The following is a 16,120-nucleotide window of genomic DNA, read 5'->3' on the forward strand; positions in this document are numbered from 1 at the left end:
TTTAAGGCATACACCTTATTTGGAAGATACTTTTCATGGTTTGAATTTCATTTTATTTTAAATAATTTGTTCTCCAGAGTGTTAAGTTTTGAGGAGGAAGGGAAAGGAAGTACATTCAAAACTAGCAGTTGTCAGAGACTGTTTATGTCTCCACACTCAGGATTGACCCCTGAAATCTCAGGGAAACATAGTAAGCACCAGGGATTTGAACCAGGATTGTCAGGATTTAAGGCAAGTTTCTTAATCTCTGTGCTATATCTGACCCCATGATCTGAATTGTACAGCCATCTTTGCTCAGCAGAAATACCTCCAAAGTTTATATAATTAAATTATGCATGTCCAGGAGAAAAAAAATTGATTGCTAATATTTGTAATCAATCAAATTGTAACAATATAAAAATTTTAAAAATTACACAACTAATAGCAATGCATATAGAAAAGTAATCATGATTATTCAATTTTGATAACTAAAAATTCACATTTTATCTTCTTAAAATTGTTGTATAAATGCAATTTAGAAATTATTTTATGAAGTGTTAAAATATATGATAGAGCTAGGTTTTTAAGATAATACACATTAATCATTTATTTTATCTTAGTTAAAATTTAAGTAATTTATACTGATAGGCTGGAGCAATAGATAGCAAAGTGGGTAGGGTGTTTGCCCAGGTTGGGCCTACCTGAGTTCGATCCTCCATCCCTCTTAGAGAGCCCAGCAAGCTACTGAGAGTATCCCGCCCGCACAACAGAGCCTGGCAAGCTCCTTGTGGCTTATTTGATATTCCAAAATCAGTAACAAGCCCCACAACAGAGACATTACTGGTGCACACTCAAGCAAATCTATGAATAACAGGAGGACAGTGCTACAGTGATACACTATATATACTATGCTATACTATATATTCTCTATATAGAGTGCTACAGTTTTATACTATATATACTATGTTATTGTGTTATCTAATTACACTGTTACAGGCCTTTCTTTTTATTCTCTTTAATATGACTTTATATTTTTTATACCACTGATTTTTAGGCTTTTTCTTTTCTTTTTTTATGTGAAGAAAGATACTTTTATTGAAATTTATTTGGAAGGATGTGCAGGGATAGAAGTTTGTGTTCAAGAGAGAACACAGGTTCTCTGTGGAAATAAGCAACAAAAAATTGAGACAAGGAAATGAGATAAATGTTCAACGAATATCACAATGCTAGAAGTGCAAGCCAGGCTTTTTATAATGGTTTTGCCAAGTTTTTGCTGTTGTCATTGATAGAGATACAACAGAATTTTTTAAGGTTTAAAACGTATTTTAATAAGTTGATGCTGCTTTATTAATCCATATCTCAGAAAATCTCCAAAGATTATCAAGGACAAATCAAAGATAGAACACTAACAAAAATGACAACATAACTACCTAAGATAGGCAAGCCAAAGAGCTACTGTCTGACCTGTGGCATACAGCAACTCTATTTCCAGGGTTTTCTACAGACCTATCAAGAAAAAATGTGATGAACAACATCATAGAAAAAATGGGTGTCTTACCCAAGAAAATAATGAAAGCAAGTTAACACAAGATTTTTTTTTGATATCCTAAAATGAAAATCTCTAAGAGAAAATGACTTCCTTAGGACATGAAAAAGTAATATATGGGATATAGCAAAACCAGTACTTGTGTTGTCTGTGATCTTTCTGAACATTTACTGAAATTCCCATCTGGGAATGAATGGAGGAAGGAAACGAACTAAGGTAATGGGATATATTTGGTTAGTGATTTATGTGACAGTGTCTTTGGTGTTGCAGGGTACGAATACACAAATAGAATGAGATGGACAAATGGAATGATCACAAGTATGAAGCTCTAACTGGGTCTATTCTGTCATGGTTCCCCCTTGGGCTGAAAAATCACACAAGACTTCAGGAATGCACCACACAGAAATAATATACCACAGAGTGTCATTTTTGTAATGGTCTCCCCTTGCCCTCTGCCTCAGCATACTCCCTACATAAAGTGTTACCGGCAGAAGAGACGTAACTTTGGGAATTATCCCTAACACTTTTCCTGGGTAGAATTCTGTCTAGTCCAAAAAGGTCCTTTTCTTTAAAGGTATTAGGAAAACTAAACAATGCATGTTCATTAGAATCAGCAACTTTTTTGTTTGTTTGTTTTGAACAAATTCAGCTCCAGGAGCCACAGGATTGAATGTAGGAGTCTGACAATTTCCCCAATTCCTTTCATTGTAGCAGCTTAGTCAAAGCACTCAGTAGCTGGTAAGGTCATTCAGACATCATAGTGACAGCTCCTGTAGGAACTGGGGTACCAGCTGGTACAGGAGCAGGAGGCATGGAACCTCTATTGTTCATGCGTAGAGAACCTCTCATCAACATTAGGTCCATAAGTACCTCCTGTTCTTTCACATCAGGGAAGGCTTCCCTGAATTATTTGGGCTGTTGCCACATCGTTTCTTTTCTTTTTGTTGACTCTGCATCTCTTCCTCATGACCCCAACACTCCTCTTTCTGAGGTCCAGTTACTTTCAATTTTGCAGTTTTCGATTATGGAGCTCTTCGATTCTTCGAAGTTCTTGATGCCTCTTCAAATCCTGCTAAATGAGCATGCCCTGGTGCTTCATCTCTGTTTCCAGCTTCTCAGGAGCTTCTTGATCTTAGAGTCCACCCGGTCTTGCTGATGCTTCTCGATCTCAGGGAGCACCTTCCAGCGCATAGCAACCTCACACTCAATCAAAGGAGCCAGGCTGGGCACATCTGGATGGCTGCTGTCTTTCCTTGTGAAATTGCTGGGTCTTAATAACCAGTTTTACTAGTAGTCCCTCTTCATCATCTAACTGGTCCATGTGCTGCACAGTCACAAGCCTTGGACAGATGGTTAGCAGGAAGGAGCCTTCACTTCACCTGTCCAGAGCTTTCTGAGCAGCTGGTTTCCCTGAGAATCCAACAGTGTGCTTTCTGGAGGGTCTTTCTACACCATCCACATCTACCACGGCCCTCTCTACCTGGCCAAACATGGAAAAGGCTTCCTCAGCAATTCATTGGACATCCTGAGGAAGGTTTCATACTGCAAGGGTTTCATTATGACAAATAAGGCGCACACGCAGCTGCTGTCCAACTCCACTTTGGCAATCTCTGCAAGAGCTCTGTGTTTCCAAACGAATACACCCAAAGCCCTTATCTTTATAAATGAAGAACTCACCAGCCTTTCTGTATTCCTCAAATCCTTTTCTCGATTCCTCCTCGGTGATGGCAGGAGGAAGATTGTCCATAAAGAGCAGACTACACTCAGTAAAGGTCTTCTCTCCTGGTCTTCTAAAATTCTTCAGGACAACAGTCACGGCTTAATTTTGGCTACTGGCTTGCTGTCCATTTGCAGGTTTGGGTAGCGGCGGCTGCTGGTGCTGTAGCTGGAGGCACTGCTGGTAGTCATGTTGATGATGCTTCTTTCAAATATGATTTGGCTTCTCCAAGTTAAAGGTTTATTGCTCTGAAGTTTTGCACCCCTCCACCTACTACTCTGTCCTTGGAGTAATGGCCACCCAGAATAATGTTTTGAACAATGTAACATTTAAAATACATATTTACATGAATACTTGAATAATTTTAATGAAGAATGTTTTTTAATTAATGGTACTTTAATACAACAAAATTTTGAAGAAAAAATTATACATTATTTCTACTTATTGTGACTAATTTGTTTTGTGCAGGCATTTACTCAGTCTTTCAATTAATTTTGATTATGTTGGTTTTCTTTCCTTTAAACCTCACTGATAGAACTTTACTGTTCCTTAATGCTTCTAACGGCGTAAAAATGTCACGGTCACAGTCCTCCCTTTGTTCATCGATTTGCTCGTGCGGGCCGGGTAACATCTCCATCATGAGACTTGTTGTTACTGTGTTTGGCATATCAAGTACGTCACGGGTAGCTTGCCAGGCTCTGCAGTGCAGGCGAGATACTCTCAGTAGCTTGCCGGGCTCTCTGAGAGTGGTGGAGGAATTGAACTCGAGTCGGCCGTGTTGGCCACTTGTAAGGCAAACGCCCTACTGCTGCGCTATAAAAATATAAAATTTTAATTGCTTTTACTGTTTTTGTTTTTACCTGAAATACTGATATTAAGTAGTATATCACAGCACAGGAACACTTTCAGTTTGATGTAGGCACATCTTCTCTAGTTTTCCTTTTATCTACCATTGCTAACATTAATCTGTTTCATTTTTCAAACTATAGTTTTTAGACAAATATTAATTGCAATTTATCCTTCTACCAAGACATTTGTATTTGACTATTTTCTGTACTAAAATGTTGTGGACACAATGTCACTTGCATATAACTTTTTAAAATATTTTTCTCTTCTGTTAAAGAAATACCTCTGGAATTTTGGCAAAGTATGATAAACTTTTCTTTATTTTTCTTTTCTTTTTTTTTTTGCTTTTTTTTTGTCACACCCGGCAATGCACAGTGGTTACTTGTGGCTTATGCACTCAGGAATTAGTCCTAGTGGTGCTCAGGGGACCATATGGGATGCTGGGAATCGACCCATGCAAGGCAAATGCCCTAGCCACTGTACTATTGCTCCAGCTCCGTATTTTAATTTTTTTATATCTCAGGAAATTTGAAAATGATCTGAAGTGAAGAGACACAAATACATAGGTAGAATAAATTCTGATAACTAGAGCATTATTTAATTTTAAGATTTTTTCTCCTAAAATGTCACTTTTTTGTAAATTTTTAAAAGTTCTGACCTTATCTTTATAAATTTTTTATGTGCAATTTAACCTTTTAGAGCTATGTATTATCACTTCTTTCCTGATATGATAATTATATATCTTCATGGCTGTTTCTCCTATTTCAAAAATTGTGGTTATGCTTCAATTATTTTTTCATCTTTGTAACAAAGTGTGTGGTTTAAATATTATATATAGAATTTAATAATGCGCACTTTATGATTAATATATTAAATAGCCTTATATTTTATTTAAACCAGTAGTAAATCTTTGCAGCAAATGACAGTTTTTATTACAAAGAATCAAATGAATATACAGGAAATAATAATTGGCACACATTTATATCAAATCAGCTTGCATGAAATGATAAAAATATTTTGTCCTGTAAAGTGAAGTTACCGGGCTGGCGTGATTGCAAAGTGTGTAGGATGTTTGCCTTGCACACAGCTGCCTCAGGTTCAATTCACAGCATCCTGTATGGTCCCCCAAGCACCGCCAGGAGTAATGTCTGAGTGCATGAACCAAGAGTAACTCCTGTGCATTGCCAGGTGTGACCCAAAAAAGCAAATAAATAAATAAATAAATGTCACTGTCACTGTCATTGTCCTCCCGTTGTTCATCGATTTGCTCGAGCAGGCCCAGTAATGTCTCCATTGTGACAATTGTTACTGTGTTTGGCATATCAAATACATCATGGGTAGCTTGCAAGGCTTTACGGTGCAGGTGAGATACTCTCAGTAGCTTGCTGGGCTCTCTGAGAGGGGCGGAGGAATCGAACTTGGGTCGGCCATGTTGGCTGCTTGCAAGGCAAATGCCCTACCCACTGTGCTATCGTCCCAGCCCAAATAAATAAATAAATGAATAAATAAATAAAGTGAACTTATTCATTACATGGTCATAATCTAGGATCAGTGAACTTTGATTAATCAACTCGATATTTCAGAATCATTTTTCCACTAACTTTATTCATTGGGGCTGGAGTGATAGCACAGTGGTAGGGTGTTTGCCTTACAAGCGGCCAACATGGCCGACCCGAGTTCGATTCCTCTGACACTCTCAGAGAGCTCGGCAAGCTACCGAGAGTATCTGACCCGCAATGCAGAGCCTGGATAGCTACCTATGAAGTATTAGATATGTCAAACACAATAACAACAAGGATCATGATGGAGATGTTACTGGGCCCGCTCGAGCAAATCGATGAACAATGGAGGACCATGACTGTGACCTTTATTTATTAACATTGGAGCAGAAATTTACTTGTTTATTTAATACTGATAAAATTACTGAATAAGAAATTATCACTACATTCAAAATTAAAGAAGGATGTTGGAGAGAATACAGGCAGTAAGGCACTCAATAGCTTGCCGGGCTCTCCGAGAGGGGCAGAGGAATTGAACCTGCATCAGCCATGTGCAAGGCAAATGCCCTATCTGCTCTGCTATCACTCCAGCCCGTGTTCATATATATCTACATATAATACACACACATAAACATTTTTAGATTTGTCACTAACAAGGCTTTCAAAGGTATAAATGTCTGCAAAACATTAGGGCCAATAATATTAATTAAAACTTTACATACTTTTCACTCAGAAGATGAGGGCTTAGTATCCTTAAGTCTTAGTATCCTTGAGTACTGCCAGGATCAGTAAACTCTCCCAACACAATCAATGTGGGGAGGAGTTCCTTAGCACCTCCAGGTGTGGTATGATAAGAAACTATCAATGGAAAAATAAAGGAATTAGAGAATAATGTATTATAATATTTGAACCTTACATAACATTCAAGTTTCACTTTTCATCAGCTGATTTGAAACTCCTGAAATGAAGATACTATAACATTATCCCTCATTCTTTTTATCAGAATGTGGCCATATTTGCATATACAGCCTTTAGAGATGGAACTGTATTAAAATTAGTCTCTTCCAAGAGGTATAAATACAATCTAGCTGGTGTCTTCATTATTGTATCACTGTATCACTGTAATCCCATTGATCTTTTATTTACTCGAGTGGGCAGCAGTAACATCTCTATTTCCCCTAGCCTTGAAATTTTAGCAGCCTTTTCTTACTCATCTTTTCCCAACGATTGGGGGCTCTTTCAGGATCAGAGGAATGAGACCTATTCTCGTTGCTGTATTTGGCATACTGAATATGCCACAAGGACTCCATGCTAGGTTGTAGGGGGTTTGAGAGCACACCTCACCCCAAGGGACCCAGTCCCAGCAGCCAATCTCCACTGCCCAACCATCGCCACACTCCAGGACACTTTCCAGACACATTATAACAGACTTCCTATATATTTGTGCCTCTCAGAGAGCCCGGTAAGCTACAGAGAGTATTCCGCCCACACGGGCAGAGCATGGCAAGCTCCCCGTGGTGTATTCGATGTGCCAAATACAGGTGTTTTATAGAAAGAGGAAGTTCAAACACAAAATACACTGGGGAGTGTAATTTTTATTAGAGAAAACCATGACAGGACTAGGGGCTGCCATCTGCAATTCAAAAAATGTAACAGAGTATATATAATAAATAAATAAATAAATAAATACACCCACACATTTTCAGGTTTTCAGGCTTTGATTTTGGACTATTGGTGTTCAAGTCAGGCAATATGTGATGTTTTGTTATGACAACCCTAGAACAATAGTATTCATCCATAAATAAAACAAACTGAACAAATAAGATCATCTGTTTACATTTTTGTCGGGTAACTTTCATAAGCCAAAGGCATAGTTGCAATTGCAAGAGAAATTGTATGCCCAGAAAGCCAAAAATACTATCATATATTTAGAAGAAATGTTTGCTAATTCTGTTCCTAAGGACTAGAGAATATATGAGCACTATATCAATGAATCTTTTATAATTCTAATATTTTTTGAGGACTTTTGAAAATATTTGAAATCTTAACTGGGAAAAGCTTACATAATCAATTTTCTATTTTTTTTTAGGAAATTACATAGAAAAGAGTATAAATAAATTAGTGATGTTTTACTTCAACACTATATGTGTAAACAATGCTTTAATCAGTGATGAGCCATTATTTAACAAGTGAGAATCAGATGACTGCTTTCATGTAAAACATACATTAAAAAAAATTCAAGGAAAAAAACACCTAGGAGATATACACCAGTATGCTACAATAAACCATGTAAGAGACTGAATACTGTTGTCACAACAAATGTTTCAAATATAATTAAAAATATATTTTAATAGAAAGCTAAGGAAGAAGGTGACAAGATAGGTCATTTTGTTAAAAGTATAGTGAAGAGGTTAAAAAAAGAGTAGAAATAGGAATGATTTTGCTATCAAGTAATATTTATTTTCTTGAAAGAAATGTAACAAATAACATGAAGAAATACAAATCCTAAATTATTTATTGAAATTAGAGAAAACAATATATCTCAAGTGACACACTGTGTTTGAAACCTTGCAAATGCCTAAGCTTTCCATAGAGAGAACACTCTCCAATTCTCCTAGTCCCATGGGACAGTGGTGCATGATGAAGGGATGTTTCATTGCCAAAAACTATTGGATTGGTTTGCTGAAGCTTTATTCAGTACAAAAACAAATTGTAGGCAGTAACCTAGGTCTCCCAGCAACACAGTCACACAAGAGGATGTGAGGTTCTATCCTATAAACTCAGACAATAAAATGCTCTAAACTGTTATGTTCTTATTCAGTGTGGAAGGTACAAAAGAAAACAGATAGATATAGTACCATTATATTATTGCATTCTATAAATAGATTACCTCACTAAATGCCAGGCATTTTCAATGAGCCTCTGATAAAGACATATGAAGCAAGATCTTTGAGCTTTTATAGGTTATAGACAAATAGAGATGAATACAGTCCTTCTTAATCAGAAAAATGGCTAATGGAAGATTAATATTAAATTAAGATTAAAAATGTCACTTTGATTAAAGTTATATTTATATTAGATAAACTGATATTTTTCAATAATAAAAAGAAAACTTAAAATATGTCTAACCAATAAAACCCCTAATGTAAATTTTTCTTTAGAAGAATTCTAATAACCATTGTACAGCTACCAAAATTTAGCTGTAAAACAATATCTTAGCATAAAGGTTTAAAAAAATCAAAGACTTTGTCTACATTTTATGCTACAGATTTTCTATAGATAATATGTTCAGCATGCATGTGGGAGGAGTGTCATATGCATCATATTTAGACTGTTTCCATGCAGAAGAATTGTGATTTGATAGGCACACTATGGAGAGTTTTATTTTTATAATGCACTCCCTATAGCATCATCATCTGCAAGCTAGAGTCTGTGAGAGATATATACTTTATCCAAAATTGAAAGTGGGATCTTGAATAATGATGATTTTTTAAATGTGAAATTGCTGGTCTAAATTAGCTTCACTCTTTCAACATCACAAACTCAGCGATTTTTAACTCCTCTATCTATTCAAAATAAATTATGTTTTAAGATGGAAGTAATTCCCTTTAGATTTAATCCTTTACAATTTAGCAAATTGAATATATTTATAGAATATTTCCATTGGAATTTATAGCCCAGGTGTTATAGTAAATGTCTAACTTCTATTCTATGCATTTTCACTTCTAATTTGTACAAGATTGACAGTGATGAGAAGTCACAGTGCTCTAATATTATATTATTGTTTTAATCATGATAAATGTAAACTTTTGTTATTTTTTGGTAGTATACTTCCACTCTCTCTGTCTTAGAATATTTGTTGCATGCTTTTATAGTAAAATTAAATGTCAAATTCATTTGAAATGAAACCTATCCTTATATACTTAAGGTTATTTCTTCAAATAATGTTTATTTCAGATAAAGAAATTTTCTGTTTCTCTAAAGCTATATTCCCTAAAGTAACAAAGCATGCCAACTTGTCATTAGCAGTCAATAAAATCAGTAGTAATTTAGGAAAAACAGGTGCTGTTTAATTTGTATGCTCTTTATTTCAAATTGTGTTCTTAGTTCATTTATTTCTTTATTTGCCATTAATTGGGTATTTTAATCTTTTATCCTCTTCTTAATTTGACTGTATTTATGATAACCACAGAGCTACCAATAAATACCCTAACAAGACTCCAATCAAATGTCAAAACTAAAACCTTGTCCAGTACAAAATTTATGTAATTTAAGGAAGGAAGTGAAATTAGGAAGAAACTTAAGCAGTGACTGTGTGTGGGGGGGGGGGGGGAGGGGGGGAATAGAAAGTGAAAATAAAAGTAAGGAAAGCAGGAGACAGGGAATAATGTAAAAAAAGTAAAAGAATTTGAAAGATTAATATCAGAGAAAATCTAGCAACTCTCATCGCCATTGAAAAGGATTCAAGAATAATAAACAACATAAACTGGATATGTCTGTGTTTTATACAAGGAGAATTGAAACATTATGTCATTCACTATTAAACTCTATTTATGTTGTGACAGTAAAATAGTGTAAACTTATGCATATTACATATAGGAGTACTTCATACATAGTTTACATGTAGATACACTGTGCTAATATATTGCTCATTTTTCTATGATACTATATTCATGACAAATTGTTTCTTCTATATCCCACATTAAGGCAATCTTAGTAAAAGCTTAGACCAAAGGAAATGACCTTGAGTACATTTTGGTGACTCAGCCTGATCTGTTGGTTCGTGTTTTCTGCTTTTGCACTGTCCTCACTTCTTTATGCACTATTTCTTGCATATAAACTAAGTTGGTATTTTCAACTATGCTACATTTATACCAAATAGGAACTCAAGTCAGACCTCAGCAAGTGAGCTACTATTGAATTACATTGGGTTCAAGGTTCTTAAAAAGACTTGAGTATGAATGTCTTAGTTTTTCAAATTTGTTATATAGAAGCATTCAAATGAGCAAAACATTCTCACAAATAAAAGAAAATGAAATGAATCAATAAATATTAAGTCAAGAAGCTATGATGTGGTACAGTGTAGAAATAATCACAATACGAATTTGAGAATGGCTACCCAAGGCCCAGAAATAGTAAATGGTTAAAATGCTTGCACAGGAGTTGACCCAAGTTCCATCCCCAACAACCCTCAATGTCCTTGAGAATTTCCAGGAGTAATCTTAGAGCATAGAGGCAGTATTAAGTCCTAGGCACAGCTGAGTCAGGCACAAAATATAAAACAGAAGCACACACACAAAAAAAAAAACAAACGAATGGTTAGTCATGGAATGATTGGATTCAAAGACCTTCCTAAAATCACTGTTGTAAAATATTTATTAACAAAGTAAAATATATAAAATACTAAACTAGCATATACAATGATATTATTTATAATTAACATTGAATAATAACATAGTTCTCTAACTTTTTATGAGTTCTTTAGCATTCTTCTATTTACATAAAATGTAGATGCTTATAGTTATCAAAATTATTTTCAAACATTAGACCTGCATCTAAAAACAAATTTTTTTAGAAAACCATATCTTGTCTCTAGAACATTGTGCCAAGCATCCAAGAAAAGACACACTTGTTAAGTAGTGAAGTTAGGGAGTGTAAGAGAACCTGGGGACATTGGTTAAAGAGGACACTGCAGATGGAATTGGTATTGAAATATAGCATACCTGAAACTCTACTATGGACAACTTTGCAACTAATTTGAATTAAAATTATTTTAAAATATTTTTTAAATAATAAAAATAGGATCTCATCTTTCCTTTTTATAAGCTTCCCTTGAGAAATCATTAGTGGTGCTGCAGAGATAGTACAGTGGGTAGGGCTCTGACTTTGCATATGACCTGGGTTTGATTTACAGCCTCCCTTGTGGTCTGTAGAGGACCCCAGGAGTGATCCCTGAGATCAGAGCCTTGAGTCAGCCTTAAACATGGATAGTTGTGACCTCAAAAGAAAAACACAAACAAAGCAAGAAATCATCACTATGTCTATGGGAGTCACATAGTAAGCAATGTTGGCCTTGATATTACATTATTTTTTTAAATAAATTATATTCATAAGAAAACATTTTCTAAGTACTAAAGGAGTAAGAAGATGCTTATATTATATCTATGCTAAATATTTGATATAATATCTTATAAGAATATGAGTCTGTTAAGTTCTAGGACATGACTTGAAAATATAAATTCTTCACAAAATGAAATGAAGAGTTTTGCTTCCTTAGCTCAGGAGGTAAAATACTTACACATAAATTTTCTCTAATCCATTTCCACTGACCATATTAATATTTATATACCACCCTATTTTAGTTCTATTTGAGCATTTTCAGTTTTAACAGACTTCATAATTTATTTGTAAATATTAACCTATCAGCAATGAATTCTTTGTTGGAGAAATTAGATTTACAAAAGATCAAAAACAAAAACAAAAAAAGTTTCTTCATTATCTTATAATTCATTTTCTAATAGTTGAGCTTTTATATTTTTTAAAACATTTTGCAATAAATACTAGTAAATAATTTTGTGTCATAGTGTAATTTATTGCTTTAATTTTTTCCTTTATAAGTTACATCTCTTCTTACCCATTCATTCATGAATGTGTGCACTTGTGTACAAACATATTTGTTTGCTTTTTAGTTTGCTTGTTTTTGTTTTTTTTTACCACACCCTGTACTGCTCAAGTCTTACTCTATCTCTAAATTTGAGAATCACTCGTGATGGGGTTCAGGGGACCATATGTGGTGCCAGCAATTCAACTTATGTAAGACATGTATAAGACAAGTGTCCTACCAGTTATACTATCACTCTGGCGTGGTTTTCATTTTTCATTGTTCAAATATGTTACTGCTCCTCCACAAAAACTTCCAGTGTTTCTTTTTCTCCTTTTTCTATGACTTATGTAGAAGTTAAATAATAACTTACTTGAAATAATTTGTTATGTTTAAATTCTATTATATTTGTATTGCCTGAAGTTTTGATTGTTTAATTGCTAGTTACTATTATTAGTGGTTCACCATTGTTAATTTATACTTAGTTAAGCATCTAATAGTGAGATGATATAGGTTTCTATAGTAAAATCTATTATAATATATTTAACTTATAATGGGCTGGAGCGATAGCACAGCGGGTAGGGTGTTTGCCTTACAAGAAGCCAACATGGCTGACCCGAGTTCGATTCCTCTGGTCCTCTAGGAGAACCTACCGAGAGTATATCACCCACATGACAAAGCTTGGCAAGCTCCCGTGACATGTTCGATATGCCAAGCACAGTAACGATTGTCACAATGGAGACGTTACTGGACCGGTTCGAGCAAATCAATGAACAATGGGAGGACAGTGACAGTGACAGTGTTAACTTACAATTAAGTATTTTACATGTCAATTTGATTTTACAAAATTTGAAATCCTTAAGTCTTCTGTGTCTTAGGATTTTTAGTAGGAAACAACATTCAAATTTCTTAGTAAAATTCTTAGCCATTTAAAACACATACTTTACATTTTTTCTCCATCATGTTCAATTTTGATTGAATTGTTTTTGAAGTCCTGGTTTTGTCTGCGTAATTCTTTAGTGGTTTATCAGAGATTTTTAAAAGTTTACATGATTCATCAGGACATTTGTATGTACACGCCAATTTAATACACTGTCTTAGTTCTATTACTTAGACATTCATAGTTTTAAAGTTAGTAGCACTGTAGCACTGTCGTAGCTCTGTCATCCCGTTGTTCATCAATTTGCTCAAGCGAGAGCCAGTAACATCTCCATTGTAAGACTTGTTGTTACTGTTTCTGGCATATTGAATATGTCACGGGAAGCTTGTCAGGCTCTGCCATCCGGGCGGGATACTCTCAGTAGCTTGCCGGGCTCTCCAAGAAGGATGGAGGAACCAAACCCAGGTAGGCCGCAAGCAAGGCAAATGCCCTACCTGCTTTGCTATCATTTAATTTAATTTTTCACCATAATTTTATCTAAAGGTACTAGAGAAATAGTATAAGATTAATGTACTTGCTTGGCATAAAGTAAAAGCAGGTTTCTATGTGGTTCCTTGAGCATGCCCCCCACTCCCTTCCAAGCACAGAACAAAGGGTAAGCCCTGCTTACTGCCAGGACTGGTACCAAAAATAAACCCAAAAAATCACATTAAGCAAAGTACTATACAATATACTCCTATACTTGTCAAATATTTTTTAGTGGATAGAAACTTTCATCAAAATACAGACTGTAGTCTGTCCCAAGTATTTTTATTTAAAAATTTTTTTGGTGGGGGGGGTCACACCTGAGGATTCACAGGGATTACTCCTGGCTCTGCACTCAGACATTATTCCTAGCAGTGCTCTGGAGACCATATGAAATGCTGGGAATTGAACCCAGGTAGGTCGCGTGCAAGGCAATTGCCCTACCCACTATGCTATCACTCCAGCCCTTAAAATTCATTTTTGATACTAAAACTCTCATGAACTTTTCTTCAGTTATTTTTTTTTGATCTATGCTCTCGTACTGCCTGCACATATGTCCTTTTAAGCTAAACAGACTACAGTAACTTACAGAAATTATTACGGGTAAATGGCATTTGAGCGGTGAATAAAATTTTAAATTGAAGAAACTTCATAGTGAATTTGGGAGATCTGGGACAACTATTTTAAGAACAGCCAAAGGAAATTAAACAAAGGTGTACAGGAGGTCAAAGTTGAAGCTCTTTTCATGGTCAAGTCCATTTTCTCTTTTTCGAAGCAAATAAACAGGTGTTCTTTTTAGGTAAACACCTGGCCAAATGAGAAGTCTATACTTGGATATATGGGTTTAGAAAAATTTCTAAAGCAAATATAGATGTTATTTTATTTTACTACGGAAACTGGCATCCTAAATAAGTTTTCACAAAGCAAATAATAATGTTGAATTAGGTGGTCTCAGTTTTAGTAAAATCATGTGCTTTATGTAAGGCAGGTGAATTCCATCTTTCTTTGACCATGTCAGCATGATTTTTATATTACCTTTTTGGGAATTATCTTTTTAATAATGTTGTTGTACTCATTTGCGGAGGGCCTGCAAGCCACTCTCCGGCCCGCGGAGGTGGTCCTAGGATCTGTAGGTGCAGGGAAGGACCAACCGAATGAACACAAGACACAAGATACAGAGTATAGTTTAGAAATAGAGAGAAAAAGGGACAGCACTTTATTGAGGGATACTGGCTATTTATATAGTGTCGGGGCAGCTCAGTCAGGAGCAGAAGCAGTATAACCATATATGGTGAAGTCAGGAACAAGAGCTAACATTCAAGGTAAACATTTGTACATCAAAAGAGTCTATGGCAGTAGGTGCATCCTGAGCTTTACTTTTGTATATCAAAGGGTCTTAAGGCAGTAGATGCATCCTGAGCTTTACATTTGCATATCCGCATCCTGGAGGTTACTATAGCTAAGGCCAGATAAGATAACTGTCAGCCTGAAGTGTGGCTATAGATCAGGCATCCTCTGAGGTCAGGAAGCCCTGGGAGACTGTTACCATTGTCTGTCCCAAGCAGTTCCTAACATGGGAACCACAGCTAAGGTCTATGAGAGGGCTCTTGGCTTCCCACACTCATTCATCCGACAGATAAAAATCTTATTTTAAAATTTTGTTAAGTTTTCTTACCAATGGTTTGTAAAACTTATTTAATGGACCTTGTACATATTTTGTTGAACAATGTCAAATTTAAACATACATTTTTTATAACTATAAACGACATGTACATTAGTTCTAGACACCAAGCACTTGCTGTTGTGTAGAATTTAGTTTGGGTTAGATAAACAATATCCTGGTTAAGGAGATTGTCTCACATGTTGCCAACACTATTCAATGCACAATGTTTCATTGTGTAAGCACATCCCTCAGCCCAGAAGCCAGTAGTAAAGACTCACCTCTTTGAGCGTGATCCAAAACACCTGTAAAAATTATAAAAAAAAATAATTTTACGTGGTCTTAACATAAATTATCTAAATTTACTTATTATTTATTAAAAATTTTTAATGAATTAGATTTCCTACATAAAAGCTATGGTATTTTGATTTATAAAATACTTATTTGTATTCCTCTATTTTGGGCACAAAAGTTCCAACGACTTTGGATTCCAAAAGTAGTAGGAGATACATATGAATTTTTCTTGATGTTCATGACAAATATTTATGACCAAATATGAGTTTATTTTATTTTTATTTATTTAAAAGAGAATAGTGCAGGGAAGAGAATACTAGAACAATGGTGAAGAGTAACAGTCTACTGGGGAGAAGAGGGCTGCTGAAAGTTGATAAAGGGTTATGTATGAAGGCCTGTCAGTGACAGTACTAAAAACCAGTCCAAAACTCATTAAAGAAAAAGACAAACAAACAAAAAACAAGTGCCTGTCACTGAAAGTGGATACTTGTGAAGGGTATGTTATTTGAGCATTGTATGTATGAATTCTATCATAAATATCTTTGTAATCCACTATGATTAATTGTTTTCCTA

At 35.2% G+C, this 16,120-nt stretch overlaps 1 pseudogene; it reads right to left on the bottom strand.

Moving 5' to 3' along the window:
• Positions 1-2,070: 2,070 nt before the first annotated feature.
• LOC130043171 (non-POU domain-containing octamer-binding protein-like) lies at positions 2,071-3,479 on the bottom strand (annotated as a pseudogene).
• Positions 3,480-16,120: the final 12,641 nt, after the last annotated feature.

The sequence above is a fragment of the Sorex fumeus genome, unplaced genomic scaffold, assembly GCF_029834395.1.
Source record: "Sorex fumeus unplaced genomic scaffold, SorFum_2.1 ptg000115l, whole genome shotgun sequence".
Taxonomy (NCBI): domain Eukaryota; kingdom Metazoa; phylum Chordata; class Mammalia; order Eulipotyphla; family Soricidae; genus Sorex; species Sorex fumeus.